Genomic DNA, 14,769 nt, shown 5'->3' with positions numbered 1-14,769 from the left:
GGAGAACGGGTTGCTAATGTTAGCCTACAAAGCACCGCTACTAGCCACGTAATGAAACTGTTCTTTTGTATTTGATGACTTGATGAAGTTGTGAACAAATTGTGAGTGTCCATGCTCTTCTATCTTCATCAGATAATGGGCAAATGGCATCATGATAACCAGGATTGCCACAGTAACGCAAATACAGTTGCGTCTGTTTATGTATCAACGACTACTGATGATGTATGAGGGTCTTGAAGGGTTGTTCCCCTTGTACCTCTGTTCTGAGGGGCAGTGGGGCACTCAATACAATTGGTATGGGCAAGAGTGTTTTTTCTTGTTGACAGCCTGGTGTACCGGGCAGCACTGGTTTTGTCAGGAGCTTATTAGTTGGTAGGAAAATTTCAACACTGCAGCAACTCTACTTTACACATTTATTTTTGTCCTGGGGAAGTTAACTAGCAATGCCCTTATTTTCAATTATGTGACCCCACTTGATTCATTGGAGGCTTTTCTCTACAACCATATCTGCTTTTTTTCACAGGCCACTGAACAGCTCCACTGCAGCAATAAATATTGAGTGCCTTGTTCAAGGGCACCTCAACAGTGGTTGATGAAAGATGCTTGGGCACTACTTATTGTTTTGCCAAAACCTGAACCTGCCATTGTCTGATCACAGTCCTGTCATTCCACCTTAAACTCTGCCTCCACCCTAAGTGGGTTTACTTTGACATTTAAAAATGTTTTGCATGGTTAATTCACTAGCGTTACCCCGGCATTGTATAATAACAGCCTTCAGTTTCTGGTCTCTTGTCTCCCTGCTCACTAAATGTAATTCTCCGGATGGAGGCCTCAGCAAAAGGCTAAAATGTAAATTGAAATGTTTTGTAAAGGGGGTTGAAGAGCATGCAGCAACCTTTGGGATCGTAAGACTTTTGAAGACAATTCATTATCCTTTCACTGAGGAAAGGCAACATAAAACTGCACTCATAAACCAAGGACAGCCTGCAAAATAGATTTGGTTCACAGTTATATCTTAAAGGTCAGTGTAAATGCTTATGTGGGCAGCTGATGTAATTTTAACAGCAACATGTTTCAAAAGGTTTCTAGAGGAAAATGAAGAGCTGGTTTTGTGTTTGTATGGTTTTGTCAGGGTCTGACTCTTTCCACAAGGATCACGAGCGGGCAAGTCTTGATTTTCGTGTGTGTGTTTGCACAAATTATCTATCATTGATGCTGTGAAGGTGTTCGTAAGTTCATCTAAGGTTGTGGTGGACTCTCCCAAGGGGAGAGGGAAATTCATGAGCATACAGAAAAGTGTGTGTGTGTCTGTTTGGCTTTCATCAGCAGAGGTTGACTTCTTGCTTAAGGACATGTACTGTTTGCTGAGCTGCTAGCCTGCAGTGTGTCTGTGTGTGCAGACTCCCATGGGGACTGAAAGTGTAGTTACACTCTGGGCACAAATGTGGACACTTGCAGGAACAAGGAGACAAAAAGGTCCTGTTCCCCCGTCCCTGTCTCTTCTTCTCTCCTTCACTCATTTAACTTTTTGTTTTGTTATTCATGTGGGCTTTGCCTCTGAGCTTTGCGAGCCAAATGGTCCAGGAGATAAATGCAGCAACAGACACATCTGGCAGCTCTATCCACTGACAATTTTAATCGGGGATATTGCTGATTACATCATGCTAAGTGTTAATCAATCAGTGTGTTTTTGTAGGTGCATACCAATTAGGAATCAAGGCAATCACAATGTTTGGTAAACAGACAGGAGTATGATAATAAATTTTAAAGTCCAAACAACATTACCACCAATGATCTGCTGTTTTCCTTTTAAAGTAAATTGAAGGCTTTTTTTTTTTTAGGTCCCTCTTATAAAACAGTAATAAACCCTAACTTTCGATCATATTGCAAGCATTGATGAACACCTAGGAAGTAAACAGACATACCATCAGCACTGTCACAGGCCTATCTAGGTAAACACAGGCAGTCTTACAAAACATCACTCAACATCTAATCACATTTGCATGTAATTTTCAAGCACAATGTGACACGCAATACAAAGCTTGCCTACATGCTACAATACCAAAAAGCAATATTTAAGAGAGCACTGACCTGCAGTAATGATAGATGACCTTTGTCTTGCACACTACTTACACTACCAACAATATGCATCTAAATCTTTTCCACTCACAAGAGACAATTAAAAAAAAGAAATTCATAAAAACTGTTACCAGCTGATGCTAATCTCTCTCCTGAGCCACTTAAGCACCAGCCTCCGGATGATTGACGCATCATGGAGCTGATGAGATTTCAAATCCATGCATATATATAATTTAAATGGGTTTTAAAGTCCTGAGCTTGGAAATTCTGCAAGTTCATGTGATTTTATTCAATTTTCTCTTTGTATAGGCTGTTTATCTACATAAGCACTTGTTTTAGACTCTTTATATGCACAAAGTCGGTAAATACAGAAATAAAGAACTATAATGAGGTTAATGCTCTTGTTACTCTCAAGCAGGGGCATTTCGAGGTCACAAAATGGCATTTTTTTCACAGGCGCCTTGATATTTAATTAGAAAAACATGTGTTGAGTGTCAATTTTCAGTGATATTGTTATTAAATTGGAAATTGGATAATGTGAGACTAAATGATGTGGACCCATTGTGTTTTCCAGCTAAACACCCAATGATGACTTCCCCTCCTGTCATTTTTTACAGGAGCTTAAAGTAGTGCCCACTTGAGTTTCCTTTATTTCTCTCCATGCACAAAAGTTCACAAGTAAATGTTCTATAATTTCTGGGGACAAAGACTTTCTAGTTTCTAACGACTGGACTTGGCCGTTCCTTTCACCAAAATTAACTGGTAGAATCAACCTGAAATATTATTACGGACAGGCTATTCACTCTGCATCAACTAGCCAACCCTATTATTCAGCAGATTATGCAAGATTATTCAGTGTTCACTTGCTAATTAGCTTCATCTGTCCTGCTAATTAACGTTTTATAAACCAACTAGCCCAATTTATTCCCCCATGTCTAGGGCCCCATTTCAGTCCCTGACAACTACATTAGCATTGGAAGTAACATGTCATTACCAGACAAGTTTGTTCACAAGTTTTCTTTAATGATTAATGTGTTGGTTTTGGATTCCCAAACCTTCTGTCTGAGACAATCTGTGTTTACCCAGGCTGGGAGCTCAGCAGACACACAGATAGTAACCACAGTCTGGTGGTCGGTTTGAAAGCAGCTTTGCTCCCAATTTGTGACATTTGGTTTTACATTTCACAGTCACATGCATAAAAAAAAGGTTGTACTCAATTCTACAATTAACAAGTCCGGATAATGTCAGCCTATGAAACCTGATTCTGCTATACATTGCTAATAACTGTAAAAGTATGTAATACTAGCTGTTTTATTTAGTTTTTTACTATAAAGAAGTTGATGAGTCCAAATTCTTGTACTGTGTCCAAAGTATTACCCTTCTCTGCTGGTGCTGCAACCCAACTGCCAGGATAAATGTTGGCATGTATGATTCCGCAAAACAACAGATGAGTTAAACTTTGCATTTCTGTATGTTGCAACTTTTCTTTTGGCTCAATTTTCAATTTTTCTCTCGTCATAATGTTGCACTTATGCTCTGGATAGGTTTAGGCACAAAAACCTCTTGGTTAGGATTAGGAAAATGTCATGTTTTGGCTTAAAAGACCTGTTTCGCTACAAACACGGCTGCAGATTGCCACACTTCCTGTCAATAATATAATATTTTTGTTGCCGCGAACAAGGCTGGACATTTGTCCCACAGTTTCCTTAACAATATCTAGTGATGTGCTGTTAGGTTGAAGCACCCTGATCCACAGTCAAAAGCATCCAGTGGTTTCACACTTACAAATGTTGAAACACAGTCTTGAACAGTGGCCACTGCCTTGCCAACCTTGTTGCCTATAACTCCACCATCGTCTATAAAGTGGGTAGTGAGTCAAATTTCTTGGACTTGTGCAAAGTGTTACCCTTCTTAGCTGGTGCTGACACTGTACAGTGTATTTAGCTAATGTCCAACTTCATTAGATAATGTATATAAGTGAATTCACTCATGAAAATAGAAAGTCAGCCAAGACTTTGTGCTGAAACGCTCTTCTATAAAATCGACAGAATTTATCGGGGCCTGTATTGATGTCTTGTAAATTTGGGTAAGAAAACACACAGGAACCTGTTTATTACTAGATCCAAATAAAACAGTATATACAAGCTTTTAACAGGCTACTTTACTGATCCTTGTACTGACATATTATCTTCAGCTTCATCAGCAGGGCAGAGACTGCAGCGAGAGACTGCAACAACGCTCCTTACACTCCGTCTCTGCAAGAGCAGGAGGCATATCAGTGAATTGGAATAAATACAAACAAATACGATTTGGTACTCCTAATTAAATAGCTGTCTTTGCTCATTCTGAGAGAGATATGAGGCACTTAGGGCTTGAGTCCACCAAGCACCTCTTTTTTTAGCTAGAAGCAACACTTAGCAGATGCTCGGGGAAAAGTGCGAGTCATGGTTCCTACTGTTGCTATGAGACGATATGAGACTACTGGAAGCACAAAGCTCTTTGGGTAAAATTGGTTTTTAACTTTAATCACACTGGCACATTGAGTAAAAATATGCTCAGCTCTTAGCACTTTAAGAAGGAAGCATATTTTTCACTGCAAACAAGGAGGTAAAGAGACCGTACACAGCCTGACTCTGTACAGGCAGACATCTGCAGCTGAAATGAAAACAGGACAGTGCAAAAGAGACAACTCCATCTCCTGCTGTTGTTTTTTCAGGAATACTGTTAATTAAAATTAAATTGAGTTGCTGTGATTGCATTGTAAAAGGTACCCAAACAACCTTGTTTGTTTTTTGTTTTTTTAGCTGATAGTTGTTGGATAAATCAATTTAAACATGCACTCATTTGCATGCTGCATGTAATCTGAAAAGTAACTAGTAACTAAAGTTATCAAACTAATGTAGTAAGTAAAAAGTACAATATTTGTCTCTAAAACTTAGTGGAGTAGAAGTATAAAGTAGCAGAAAATGGAAATACTCACCTCAAAATTGTACTTAAGTACAGTACTTGAGTAGATGTACTTCACTGTTTATAATAATAAACATAATAATAGTACTATTAATAATGAATTCAAATAATTAATGATGTCTTGTTACCTGACTACATACGAAAAGGAGGACTTGAAAACTAAGGAAGGGGATTCTCTAAAATACAAACAGATTTATGTCTGATAAAGACTTTTTAATGTAATCAGAGAAAGTAGATTTACACTCAGAGGGTGTTGTAGTGTACTACTATGTTTTCTTTTATCAAATACTGCCAGATCTTACCTTTAAGTCCTGATTGGAGTAGCATCAGAGACTCAGAGACAGTTTCTGTAACATGATCGATCTTTGTTAAAGACTTTGAAGAAATTCTGCCATTGATTTTAATTTCAGACCTTTTGACTCTAGAGGTCTCATTCACACCGATGGCACACCAAGCACCGCCAGGACATCAGAAACAATCTGAGGTTCTTGCTCAAGAGCAAAGCACACGTGGAGCCGGAAATCGAACAAACAATCACACAATCAATGGACAACTGCCTCCGAAAGCCTTCTCAGTGCTCTAACAAGATGAGTCAGCTGAAATTGACCTGACTTGAATTGAATCGACCAAATCATATCAAAACAAGTCAAATTCAATTTGACGGTACAGTAAAGAGGAGCAGAGATCAGAGGCCAGAGGATAAGGAGAGCTGAAGGAAGAGGACAGAGAGGACGAGCAGGACAGTGAGATGGATGGACTGAAGGAAGGATGAGGAATAGTGAGGAGAGGAGTGAGACAGCAGAAAAATGGGTGGGTGGATGTCATTTCCTCTGTTAAATTACTGCTCTGTTTATCTTGTGAGCACGCTCAATCATGGTGGTCCTAGTCAGCTGGAAGGGCATACACAAACATCTGTGTGTGTGTGTGTGTGTGTGTGTGCCAGACACACATATTCACAGAGATGAGGACATATTTTTATTACTTTTTAGGACATTCCATCAAGTAATATTCTGCCATTGCTGGTGGTTATAAGAATGGAAAAGGATAGAGGTACAACACACACACACACACACACACACACACACACAGATATAAATACACACTGTTGTGCCTAGATGCAATTTTTGGCTGGAATATGTTTCTGTCTCATCTGTCTGCTCCCCTGAGAAAACACATTCACACTCAATTCACCCCCGATATCTCTGTTTCCCTCCCTCTCATTTGTGACCATCATATAGCCATACATTTTACTGTCAAAACACGGAGACAAGGTCGATGATAAAATGAAAGCGATGGAGGCAGGGAGACGTTTTGCATTTCTGACAGTAACAGCAGCTAACAGTATTGGGAAGGTTACACTGACAGCTTCTCAATCTGTCGCACTGCCTGCATCATTATGCATCAGTCAGCGGTCAGTGCCTTGTCCTGTCCCACTGCGAGACAAACTTCTGAGATAAACCTTCATTGTTTGAAGCTACTTTGAGCTCTTCGGCATGCTGTGTGTTGAGAGTGTAAAACTGAGCTTTTGTTCCTCTGTGGAGAGCACACCAGATGCAGCGCTACCTTTAGCTTTGGACGCTAATCCAAATCCTCACTGATGCATCCATAGTTAAAATTACCAGGAATCCGGCACAATTTCCAGTTTCAGGACACACAAGTCTTATAGTGACTTAAGGATTTGTAACTCACGTCCGTCGGGAGCAAAGGAGGATGTCAGGTGATGTTATCAATGAGCCAGAGGCCACTAAAGTAGTCTCCTCCCTGTTGATGGATTTTCTTAAATGTCTCTTGTGTTGCTGCCTGCAGACTTTTCTCAAACAAAGGTCCTCTCCTTGTTGTAATACAGTAAAGTAGAAGTAAAAAAGAAAGAACAGAAAACATTTGATATCATTTATTCTGTGGGTAGTGAGTGGGGCTGAGCGAGTGAGGGACAGAGAGCAACAGAAAAGTGACTGAGAATCTGAGCAGAGGAAAAAGTTGTCTGCAATTTTTGCAATTTAAACCAAGAAAAGTCTTATCTGTTGCTGAAAAAGTGAAAAGGTTTAACTAGCCTGAAGCCAACATAACACAACCTCAATACATTAAGAGTGCTGTCAGCATTGAATATATTTTTAAAAGATCTAGGGTTTAGGTACAAGCTTAAAAATATGTTTTGGATGAAGAGGGATTACCCTGGGATGCTTCTGGGGCAGAAGGGATTTTTTATGAATGTATAACTATTGCTTAGCAAATGACCAACCGAATCCAGCGCTGACTACAACCAAGGACGTCTTCTAATGCTGTTACTATAGTTTTAGTCTACTATCACTGGCTGGCCACTTAAGGTGAGACTATGATGTGTTAAAATCTGAAAGGAGGAAGTAAACTTAATATCGATGAGGGAAACATCCTCTTCTTCACTAATAATGCTATTCAGCAAATCCTTGTTGAAATAAGTAGAAGGATTGCTGGTTAGCTGTTAGCAGCCGGTGGGCAGCAGAGTCCTTTGGTGTGTTTGGCTAAGGGGACCAACAGCTAACAGAGCTAGTAACTCACAGCTAATGGAGTTTATGGAGCTAACAGCTAACACACAACAGGACTGAGAGTTTCTATCTTGAAGAACATGAAGTGTTAAAGGTGCAAAGTGTAAGAATTTTGGTTGAAAACATTCAAAACTTAATTAAAATCATATTATATATTATATTATATTATATTATATTATATTATATTAACAGAATGTGAGGGAATAACAGGTTGTAACATGCTATGTGTTGCAAAGCTTGTGTAGCATGCTAATCTGCTAGCCCCGGCCTGACCTGGTCCAAAGCTCCTGTGCCAGCAGTGTAAACACTGTCACCTCCCCGGTGCTCTAAAATCCCAGTCCAGACTGCTAGCTGCGTGGCTAACCAAGCTAACTAGCTAACGATAGATGGTAGCAGTTAGCAGTTACTCTGGTGATATGCTGACACCTCGTTTAGAGCATAAATTAAACAGGTGGCCAGTTCTTACATATTGCACCTTTAAACAGAGAACTGCAAGTTTACAGTGAATACATGTACTAAAGTACTCCAGCTGAGTACAACTATAGATGAAAATGAGAAAGTAAGGAAACAACAATTTAATACTGGGATGGTTCACATTCACTTAGAGGCGGTTAAGACTGTTGACAGTGGTGAACAAAGTTAGTGTGGAGCCCTGTTGTCTGAGATTGAAGAACTGTTGTTTGTGATATAACATACAGAATAGTTGGTGTTAACTAATATTTTGACAGTCCCCAGCAGTCTTTGCTACATGCACACTTCTGTAATAATATATGTTCTTATGCCCTAGTTAGGTCTCTGCGGGAATGCACAGTACAGAGCACCCATCATGTTTCGGCACTCTTAAGGAGCAATCACACAGAGACGTGTCACAACAGAGGCATCTGCTTCTAAAAACACCTATAGGTAAACCGTGTTAGGAATAAATGGCTCCATGCACCTGCGGGGCTGCCTATCCAGTGTGTGAAATTGACAAGATGAGAATATTTGAAGGTTTGTGCACGGCTACAGAACTGCAAGGAAAATCAAAAGAGCACATCACAAGAGAGGAGCGAATGCCGAGTGTGCCCTACCATAGGAAATCAGTGGTGTTTGCAGGTTTTCTCTGTGAGATCGCTCCCACGGAGAGGGATGAAAGCGCAGTGCTTACATACGGTATGAGGCTAGCATAGTGAGTGAGTTTCTCGTCCCTGCCTCACTTTCTTCTCTTCTCCTCCTTCTCCCCCTGTCTGCTGTGATGAATGGTTTTGATATCAGCTGTGTGTGTGTGTGTGTGTGTCTGTGTGTGTGTGTGTGTGTGTGTGTGTGTGTGTGTGTGTGTGTGTGTGTGTGTGTGCGCGCGTGTGTGATGAATGACTGTGTTCGTACCGGACAGGCCCGCAGGGCTTTAGCTACTGTTAGTAGTGCTTAAAGATGACTGGAGTAAAAAGGCTCTCTGTCACATCGCTCTCTCTCTCTATCTCTTTCTCTCTCTCTTTCACACACACACATACGCACACACAGATTAGCCATGTTTAAAGGATTGTGTCCTAAGGGTACACAGCACAGCACCATGACAGGTGACATGTGGGTTCTTTCTTTCTCTCTTATCTTTACCCTGCCTCTCTCCCTCTCTCTATCTTTTATCTCTGTGGCTGCAGCCACAAAGTTTCCGCAGCATATTGTCAACGTGTGTGTGTATATGTGTGTCCATGTGTGCATGCATGTTTTACTGGTGTATCATGCTGTGAGCAATTATGCCCTGAGCCACAGTTTTGCCATGAGCCTCTTTTTTGCCAGGTTCAGTATTACAAGATTTATAACAAGCCTCAATGAACACAGGTCCCGGGGACATTTTTTAATAATGGTGCGGTGATAACAAGCATTGTTTCATTCTTTAAAGGGCATGGAGATATAGACGGTTGTAATGCTTATTGCAAATGCCACTTGGATGTTTGACAAAGATGATCCTTTGCCGTGGTGACACATCGATTTTCTGGATGACACGGACCAAATGTGTATGGCAGTCATCATCAGCTTAGCAGCCAACACAACATTCAAGGATCCTGATTAGGGGAGCTCTTTCTTATCTGTTCTGACTTGAATGTGCTTTAAAGGCAGAAGATAACCCTGCTGTTATTAGGCTGTGGTCAAGTGCTGTCCTGGCCCATCATGGCACATGGAGCACTAGGCAATACTACAGCACCAACTCCAACCAAACTCCTATGTTACATGTTTCCTTGTGCTGAGGGGTTGAAGGTCTATTCAGATTTGTCCAGAGGTGTTGGTTTGTGCCTGTAGAAAATGCCCCTTGGGCATTGAAAAAGAAGTGAGAGCTTCCAGAGTTATTTGCATTTGCAATTTAGTCTGGCAACACCAGGCTACAGTTATGTGAGATCTTCTGAAAATGTTGTTACAGATGCATGTGCTTAATGTGCAGTCAATACTTGCTGTTCAAGGTCCACCACTTATTATACAGTAGCCTCCAATTCCAGAAAATATCAGTTGACTTCAGCAGTTTCGTGGGTCTCTTGGTCGATTTGAAGGGAGAGCAAGAACCGGATCCAACTCTGTCACTGTCTGAGCTTGACGAGCCTGATGTTCCAAGTAATATGCTGAGCTAAGAGCTATCAACTCGAGACACTAATGAGATGTCACCAAAGTCTGTTCATTTCCTCCTGACTTTACAAAATGGGATGCAGAAGAGCTGATTGGTCACATCCATGGCTCATTGGACTGAGATAGTACCAGTTACAACCAACGTCAATATTCAGTCGCTTTTGCATGTATTCCCCTCGCTCCCCATTTTCTGGTAATTCTCCATTTTCACTGTTGACTAATGCAGAGAAATGCCACAAACTTCAAATTAAGATGTTGTTTTTGAGGCCCATCATTTCCCAAACGTGCAGGGTTTTACACCACATCACAACAGGATATTAAAAAGAGTCCTGGATTCTTGAACTTTTATATGTTTTTGAAACAGTCTTGTGATTCCTCTGATGATTATAAATGACCTGCAACAGCAAACGAGACCATCAGTGAAAAGACTGCTATTTTAATATAGTAATTATTATTGCCTCAGGTCCAATCACATACGTCACATATAAAATCTCTCACACACTCACACACACACACATATGCAGCATATGGAGGAAATTGGTTATTGGAATGTCCATTATAAGGGTAGGGAAATAAGAAATGCTATAAACCTGTTCATTTTGTATGATTCTAGTTTTCTTGCATAGAGGAAAACCAATCAGAGACAGAGCTGTCAAAAGTGTACAACACGAAAGACTAAACAAAATTATGTGTAAGCAAGTTTGAAACTACAGTGCGGATCGAAGCCAGCATCATCCCTTTTGTATCCTAAACATTTCCCCTTGTGAACAATATAATAAATTCAAAGCAATTACACTCCCACTACCTTCCTCATTTATTCCACTGTGAGTGTAATTGAAGTTTAAACTTTGCATCATCACAGGCAACTATAAAAGTAAAAGTCAAGTAAAAACTGAATTGCAAAGTTGGGTGGTTGATTGTCAGTGATTTTTAAAAAAAAACAACTTTTTTATGCTTCCACGCTGGAGACCGCCACAGTCGGAGGCATATTGTTTTTGGGCTGTCCGTCCATCCGTCCCATTCTCATGAACTAAGAACTGCTTGAGGGAATTTCTTCAAACCTCCACTTGGACTCAAGCCTGAACTGATGGTGGTCGAAGTGAAAGTCAATGAGACCTCACAAAACACATTTCTTGGCCATAACTCAATAATTCGTACACCAATTGTGACAAGATTTTTAAACAAATGTCTAGAAGGATAAAAGGATGAAGTGATGACATTTTATATCCCAAATGCAAAGGTCAACTTCACTGTGACATCACAATGTTCTGCAAAAACACTTCATAATTCTGGCCATTGTTCAACACCATAATTCAGGGACAGAAGGGGAGATAATGACTACATCTCACACAGATACTGAATTGCTGACTGTAATCTTGGGTGTCTACCTTGAAGCCTTGCTGATTGTAGAGATCTTCTGTGCCGGTGGGTTGAAACAGATTTTATTGGCTGAGCATGAGAACAAACAAGTATTTGACTGTTTTTTCCTCGCTATTAACTCAACCACTAATTCGACATACTGAAGTAGTCCATCACAAGCTGGTTGGTTTCGTTGATTGTTGTTGCACCATGTGACTCTTTCTCCTGCCCGTGAAATCACTTGTTGGCAGCTGCAGGCCACAGGGCAGGCATAGAAGCCCTTTACTGGTCAATTAAGGTGTCAATCAACAGTTCAGCCATCTCAGGTAACTCCATAGTGCAGTTTAATGGCGTTATGCTTTCAAATAGTGGAGTTTTTTGACAGAAAAAAACATGAAAAGGCTCTCAGTCCTCTGTACTCTGTTAAAATAGGCTCTCAGTGAAGACTGTTTCTCACTGGAGATTATTCACCAGACTAATAACAAATGCAATAATTCCAGTTTCTTTATATTCTGATGGCACAAGGGAGGAAGCTATGTGTCAGCAACTATTAGCATATTCACTAACTGCGACAACACCAAAGGCCACAGAGATCGCTGCCTCCCCTCTTGGGTACCTGTCCTCATTTTCCCCAATCAGTGCTCTTATTCTTAGAAGCTTTATTCATGCAGCCTGAGGGGCAGGACCTCAAGGAGCAGTCAAGGGAGGAGGAGGTGGAGGAGGGGGTGAAGGGGCACAAGAACAGGTTCAGAGAAGTGAAAAGCTGTAATCAAAGAGCATAAAGAAGTGACAGAGGAGTGTGGCAGTTTTACCCAAGAGCCTTTTCTCCTGCTGTCCCTCCCCTCTGACCCCAGATTCAGCCCTGTATTCAGACACACGAGGCAGCTGCGCATGAGGTTCAACCTGAGTGTGTGTACGTACTGCGTTCATTTGACTGCGCACAGGAACACACACTCACAGAAAGAGCTGTGAGAGCACTTAAGGACTAATTTCCAGTCTTTTCTTTGCCTTCACTGGCCTGCTGGGCGGCACTTTCTCTTTCTACCTTTTTCTCTATATCCGCCCTTAGTATCCAATTTCTTCTGCTTTCTTTCCCTACCTTCTCTTCAGTGTCTGCTTGGCAGACGTACCTCTCTCGTCACTGTCAGAGCCCCCTTGTGGGTTTTGAAACTACTCTCGTTCTCTCTTGCTCTCTCCGTCTCCCTGTTTCTTCTTTCCTTCCTCGCTGAGAACAACTGAAGCCCCCTTTTGCTCTCTGCTTGAGGCAGTTTTGTGAAAGAGGGACGATAGACAGACAGGAGGCAGACAGAGGGATAAACGGCCTCATTCACAAGCACAGCGAACCGCACACACACTCAGTTACAGCACAGCACACAATACGCTATCACTCTCAATAATCGCCGCCCTGTTTATGAAGCTATTGCAGCTCGGTTATCTTGTAAACTATGTTCCAGTGGAGAGGATCAGATATGAAATCCATAAGGTGGCAGAATTCCCCTGCCAGACTATTGATCGTCAAGCTTTATCTTTTATCCTGTCTCCATGATGCTGCTGATGACCACAACTGAGGCCAGCTTGGGTCTATATTAACGTTTCTGAACATTGCATGTTAACATGTTTTATATGTTGAATGTATTATTAAACAAGATATAAGATCATTAAGAGATATTCACTCGTTATAATTTATAGACAGCATTAGTCTCTGGGTATGGAAAGTACAGAACTACAGATGCACGATTCCGATATCTGATTTTGGATATCTGCCAATTCTGATACTGATACCAGAGCTCTGTTTCTTGAATATCATTATTATTGTCATTGTTTTTTTTTAGCACTTAGTATAAAAAGAGCAAAACATGAAACTGAAATGCTTTAAATTTTAAATGTGGTCCAAACAAATTGAACTCCAGGTTAAGTGGGCTTCACAAACAAAGAGGTGTATGAGAGCCAGTTGCGATGGCAACTCATTTAATGTTTTAAAAAACTTGACAAATGTGCACAGCGATGCATTATCAACTGCTAGTTAGCACATTTCTATACGAGTTCAAACTTAAGAAGAGCATTTCAAAGAATGCAATGGGAAATTGACAATCAAACAATCAATCCGAACATGAAACTTAATCGGCACATGGATCGGTGACATCAGTCCAATATTCAGTGTCATCACCTGAAACCAATATGGGATCTGAACAGTCTCAATTCTACACAGAACTATTTGAGTCTCCAGAAGTCATTTATAACTCCTTGTTTGGTTTGGCATCCTCGGCTGAAAATAGTTGGTCTCTGCTTAAACAGCTGCCTTCTCATTTTTATGTTGCATAAAATCTCTGAGCACGCTCTCTCGAAGAACATTGATTCTTGGGCTTTTAGCCTGTCATCGTGACATTGCTGCTTAGGATGGATGAGAAGTTGTTGTCTGGGTTAAATATAATCCGTGTTTATCTGGGGATGGATCGAATCGAGGGTTTCTCATAGCAGTATTGGAAAAACAATCAAGACTTACTTTAATGTTGTCATTTGTATGGATGTTTTACCTCTACACATATATTAAAACACCATGTCATGTTATTTTACAGACCTCATTCTGATGAAATTCCCTCTGACGTCTGAGTCGCAGTGTTTTTATTTTATTTTTTTTCAGAAGCGTTGCTCCATTGTGCCATAATATATGTTGTAGTGTAGAGGAACAAATATGAAATCCATACAGTGACTGTGCTCTCTGCCAGATACTATTGATCTCCAGCCTTTGTCTCCTGTCTTGTCTTTATAATCCTCCTCTTTAACAGAGCTGTGGTGCCACTGTCACAATAAAAGTACTGTTTCATTCTCACCACGGACGAAACCTTTCCTGTAAAATGGCATGTTTTCTAGACAATACAGTCACAGTTTTACGTAATATTATTGGGTCCCTCACAGCATTCAGTCAATCAATCAATGTTCAACAGCGGCATGAGTTACATGTACAATGTCCTATTCCCTCCCTTGTGTCTGTCTTTACAATGCCCCTGCTTTGGAGAGCTGAGAGCAGCTATCAAATGCTGAGAAAAATAGCCAGTGCTACCCAGCATGCAAGTCCAATCCACCGAGTAAGAGCTATGCCATGAAATCACCTATTCTTCTTCATTGACTGTTCAACACACTAATGCTACCCAGAGAGCCAGGGGCATGCACAGGCATTTGAGAGGCTGAGGCTTAATTCAACAAATGGTCCTCCCCCAAATTTTATGGGAAGGTAGTGACACAAAAG

The 14,769-nt window shown here is 40.8% G+C and overlaps 1 protein-coding gene across 3 annotated transcripts in view; it reads left to right on the top strand.

Moving 5' to 3' along the window:
* gria4a (glutamate receptor, ionotropic, AMPA 4a) overlaps positions 1 to 14,769 on the top strand; it is a 110,883-nt gene that overhangs the window by 26,471 nt on the left and 69,643 nt on the right. The window lies entirely within an intron of this gene.

Source organism: Pagrus major, chromosome 2 (genome assembly GCF_040436345.1).
Source record: "Pagrus major chromosome 2, Pma_NU_1.0".
NCBI lineage: Eukaryota > Metazoa > Chordata > Actinopteri > Spariformes > Sparidae > Pagrus > Pagrus major.
Note: the sequence above shows the minus strand (reverse complement) of the source record. Positions and strands in the feature narration are given on the sequence as shown.